Here is a 4,921-nt window from a genome sequence, read left to right on the forward strand (position 1 = left end):
TAAGCAAGGACACTTTGACTACGAGCATACCATAAATACTCTTTATTTAAACACAATGTCAATCAATAGGACCTGCAATAAATACTCGAACTTTTGAACGTACAGATCATCATCTATGTATCTGCCTGGCACAACAAAGTACCTTTACATTTCCTTGTTTATACACAGATCTATATATTGTGGTATATAGATAATGGAGATAGATATACACACATAAACATACATATATTTAAATATATATGCACTTGTGCAAAAATGACCTTACCAAGGACAGTAAACAAGTAAATATTTCCCAATCCACTCTCTCTGGCACTGGCCATATTGCACCGAAATTCAGTTGTATGCTCGTGCCATTGGGAGGATGAGAAAACAGGAGCAAAACTGAAATTGCATGCATGGAGAAGCAGCAAATCCACATTTTTCATGATGAAGAAAGTTTGCAGAGGCTCGATGCCCCCTGAAATACTCTGCTTGATTCATCACCCTTACACACAACAATTCCAGCAGGTACCCGCTGCCAAATCCAGGTGAATCAGGGTTGTGTCCTGCTCTTACAACACTTACCAGGAGAGATAACCTCCTTCCAAGTTCTACGTAAACTCCAGTTTGGAGCGTGCACTGCACTGTCTAGACCCAGGCTGTGTCACTAAGACCCCAGGGGAGCGCCTGTGCTCCTGACCGAGCTGGCTGTACTTTGTTCTACGGTGGGCAAACACGAGCCTCAGTCCTTCTGCCGAGGGTGCAGGAGGGAGCGGTTGTGCCACAGGGTCTGCCCGTGCCACCACCTGCAGCTTGGGCCCTTGAGGAACGCCTGTAGTGCATCTCCCAAGAGACAGCGTTGGGTGAAATATTTGCTGCCCTACTCTGTAATATGACAAAAAGCACCTACAGGTCCCCATGGGTGCCCCGTGCAGCTGGTCACCCCGCAGGAATGTCTCTGATAAGAGGGTGTAGCTACCCCAGCTGCCAAATGACGGTGTCCTCACAGCCCGGGATGTGTGTTCATTGCAAAATGTTCTCTTTGCCCCTAGGAAGAAAGGTTAGGACTAATGCTCGCTTTCAAAACAGCTCCAACGAAAGAATAACAAGGGGAAAGGAACGCTCAGGCTGCTGGGTTCAAGTCTCCAAAAGAGCCAAGCTTCCACTTTGAGAGACACTTCATTGCACTGGGAGGAGAGTGGCTGTGGTCCTACTCGTGGACCTGAGAAACCAAGCACAAGTGTAAAACCAGCAGTGTAAGGGACCTTAATCCTTGCAAAACACTAGTCTCGGGCAGCCTGGGGTCACACCACCTCTCTGCTGAGAACAACATCCAAGAGCAGGGTAGGGTGGCTTTTCAAAACAGCCCTTGCTCCTCTGAACCTGAAGAACCACCCTGGGTGGCGCGCACACTGCAAACCTGAAGTGCAGGCACTGATACTGTCTTACAAGTTAGCAAAAGATTTGGGTCAGCCAAGGTATAAGGTGCTTCACGAGGGCTGGATGCTTCTGTAGAGGCAGCTGGGGAGGGGGAAGACTGGGGTGATGCTGGTGAGCAGACCAGCGGGCACTTTTCCCGACTCCCCCCTTCCATCCTCCCTGCCCAGGGACACAGCCAGGCGCTGCCACAGTCAGTCAAGAAACCTTTGCTTCCCTGCTGCTTTTGGAAGGATGGCGCTTTCTATCTGCTGACAGAGAACAAAGAAGGGAACATGCAAGGTAGGACATCCTTTCTCCTGCTGGAGGAATAAACACGCTCATAAACCCATCTCCTTGGGAAATGGATTCATCACACCAGTGAAAGCAAACACTCAGAGGCAGAGGACTGGCAAAGGGAGGGGGACAAAAGCCCTTCCCTTAGCCAGTGCGGGTGTCTGAGACGCCAGGCAGCAGGAGCATTGTAATACCAGAAGGGCAAGAGATGCTGGGAGATAGATCGCAGCCTGCTGTTTACTCCTAGCCCTCCCCTCTATGGCAAAAACATGTCCCTTATAGTAAATAAATACATAAATAAGCCCTTTGAAAAGCCCAGTGGCTGTGACGTGGGAGAGATGAAGAGCACGTCGTGTGCCTGCTCACACATCCGCTCCCTCTCCGGGAAAGCTGGGCTCTCCTTTCCACGCTACTAATCCCTGGCCTATTTTCAAACATTTGGGTGCATTCGGTAACTTAAGTCTCTTCCCTCCCTCTCTGCCGCACCTGCTGCCTTGGCAATGTCCTCAGGCTGGGGTCCCACCTTCCCCAGAACCACAGGAGAGGCCACCAGGTGTGGACCCGGCTCCACAGGTGAGGCCGAGCTCCATGTGCCCATCCCCACACCCCACAGCACAGCGACACGCACTGACGGGCAACGCTGCACAGTAGGAATTGCCGAACAATTCGGGATATGAGGCGCTTTGCAAATATCCAGTCCTCAAGAGATGCTCGAGTCGAGCTCTCAGTGGGGATCTGCACCCAGACCCCGTCCCCTCCATCAGCTCCCCTTGCACTTCCACACCTCCCCAGTGCCGGAGCAAGAGGAAGGTTGTATTTCAAAGTCTGGGCTTCCCAGAAAGCAAGAGCTCTCCAGGAACGCTCCCAAGAGGCAAAGGACTGGCATAACTCCGCAGTTCTCGATACTCTGCCTGTTTTGGAGGACAAAGCAAAGACGGTGGAAACTACAGGTGCCCGAATCACACGCAGGACCTGCAGCTAGGGCAGTATTTTGTAACAACACAAAAGCTGCGTTTGTGACGCTCATCTTGACTAAGACTTTACAAACAATAGCAATCTGTTTGGCCAAAGTGGCTAAAAGCAGCCAATGTACCACAAAGCACCAGTTTGCTGTACACGGTGACACCGGGCGGGGGACAGTATCCCAGCCATGCGCTATCCACATTTGTAGCAGTGGCGTAAGTTACAAACCAGCAACACAGAAGGTAGCCTGCTCTGTTTGCAACAGGAATTTGGTATTTTGTCACAGTCATTTTCCTCAAACGAAGTCACCGCTGTGTGTTTGATCGGATGTACTTAACCTGAGCCAACTCTCTGCTAGAGTAAAATCCAAAGTACCCAAAAACCACTTTAAGGAGCTAGTGTCCTGACTTCAGTGCTCCATTTTTTAATGCGTAGCATGAATCTATAAAACTACCTTTTCATTATAAGTATTTTAACAGGCCAAAGGACTCCTTTACACAGCTTTTCTTTTTCAACCACAGAAGTGGAAATGGTTTATCAGGATCAGCTTTGGTGGTGCCGTAATATTTTTTTCCTCCGATATTTCTCTCTTTCAATTCCAGCTGCTCCCAGGACCCCACAGTTTGTATTTCACCAGTTTTACTAATGTTGCCCTAGAGGAAAGAAATCAGTTCTTCAACACTCAGACTTCATTGCAAGCCTGAGGTTTCCTAACGCTGTAGCTGAGCATTGGAGTACCGAGGTCAACTGCCCAGCGCAAACAGCCCAGTGTCCCCTGTCCCTTCCACACGCACTCTGGATGCTGTAGTGGTTCTGCAATGAGCCACTTGCTCATCTCTCAGCTTTGGCTACACGCAGCCACAACATCTGAAGTATGAACACAGCCAGCCAAACGGATAGAGCAATTATTTGGACAACAAATTCCTGGTCCACAACATGTGCTACTGAAATGCAAATAATTAATAGCAGTAAAAATACAAACAGCAACTGAAATGTGGACGTTAGGTTTCTTGGTGCCGGAGGCTCCTGCCCCAAAGCCGGTGGGAGTTTGGCTACTGACCCTGCTGGAGGCTGGCCCGAGCTCTGGTCAGGAGCTGGCTGTCACTGTGGGACACCTCCTCCCTCTGTGTCCTTGCTCCCTGCTAACCACCGCTGCCCCGGGCATTGCAAAATACAGCCAGTGACTGGCGAGGTTAAAAATGCAGATGTAACAACACAGGAGATATCGATCGCTACAATCAAGAGGTTAATTTTCACTTCCCCCTGACTGCTACATAACGATCATGACCCACACCGAGCTTAAGTGCATTTCTAGCCCGAGCATGTGTACCTACACTGACCCCACAGCGCACCGGCCTCTCGCATTTCCATCCTTGTACAGTAAGAAGCAAAGAGCACGCAACTGCTGGTCCCAGTTCCGCACTGGGTCTGCCCCTGCTCGGACAGCCTGTTAATGTTTATCTGAGGAGCAAATGTTTTTGCTGACGCAGAGCCTCACACACCGCACCATACCATCAGCCCCCCTCCTCTGCTCAAGGGGTTCACCCTCAAAGGACTTCGGGCACCGCTGACAACCCCACCAGGGCAGCGGGTGAGGGCACCGACAGGCACAGGCATCGAAGCAGACAGGGAGAGGCAGGAGGGAAGGACTCTCGGCACGTTCCCTCTCTCTGCTCTAGTGCTGAGCTGGAAAGGCTGGAAGCGGAGCTGAGCCAGCACCCGTCACACGGCTAGAGGAGGAGAAGGGTTTTACAGCTGTTCCTCCTTCCCAGATCCCTTTCCAAGCAGGATCAGGACAGCTTTGGGAAAGAACGAAGGGAGCACTAAGAGTTTCCAGACCGCAGCCCCACAAGAACCAGGTGGGGCTTTACCATGAGGGGTGTGAGAGCTCAAGGAGCAGCTGGTCGCTGCCCTACACCTTGCAGGACCCGCAGCAGAGACCGGCAGCGATCCCCCCCACTGCCGTTCCACGGGGGATTCCCCTCCAGCGCTCCCCGGGGCTGCCCCTTTCGGTACCAGCGCTTGGGGCAAGTCCTTCTCAGAGCACCCATGAGAGCCAGGGCCACACGGGGACTGCAAAGAGGTGTCGGCAGCCAGAAACCCTGCTCCATTCCCCCTCCCAGCCTCCCACCTCCCCAATTTCCCTGCAGCGCTGCCCCAAAGCCCCTCTGCCGCCCGCAGCGGGGGGTACCAGCCCCGGGGGACGCAGCTCCGGGTCATCCCGGGACGCTGCTCACCCCACTGATCGGCAAAGCCAGCTCTGCCG

Source organism: Charadrius vociferus, unplaced genomic scaffold (genome assembly GCF_000708025.1).
Source record: "Charadrius vociferus isolate BGI_N301 unplaced genomic scaffold, ASM70802v2 scaffold3, whole genome shotgun sequence".
NCBI classification, from domain to species: Eukaryota; Metazoa; Chordata; class Aves; order Charadriiformes; family Charadriidae; genus Charadrius; species Charadrius vociferus.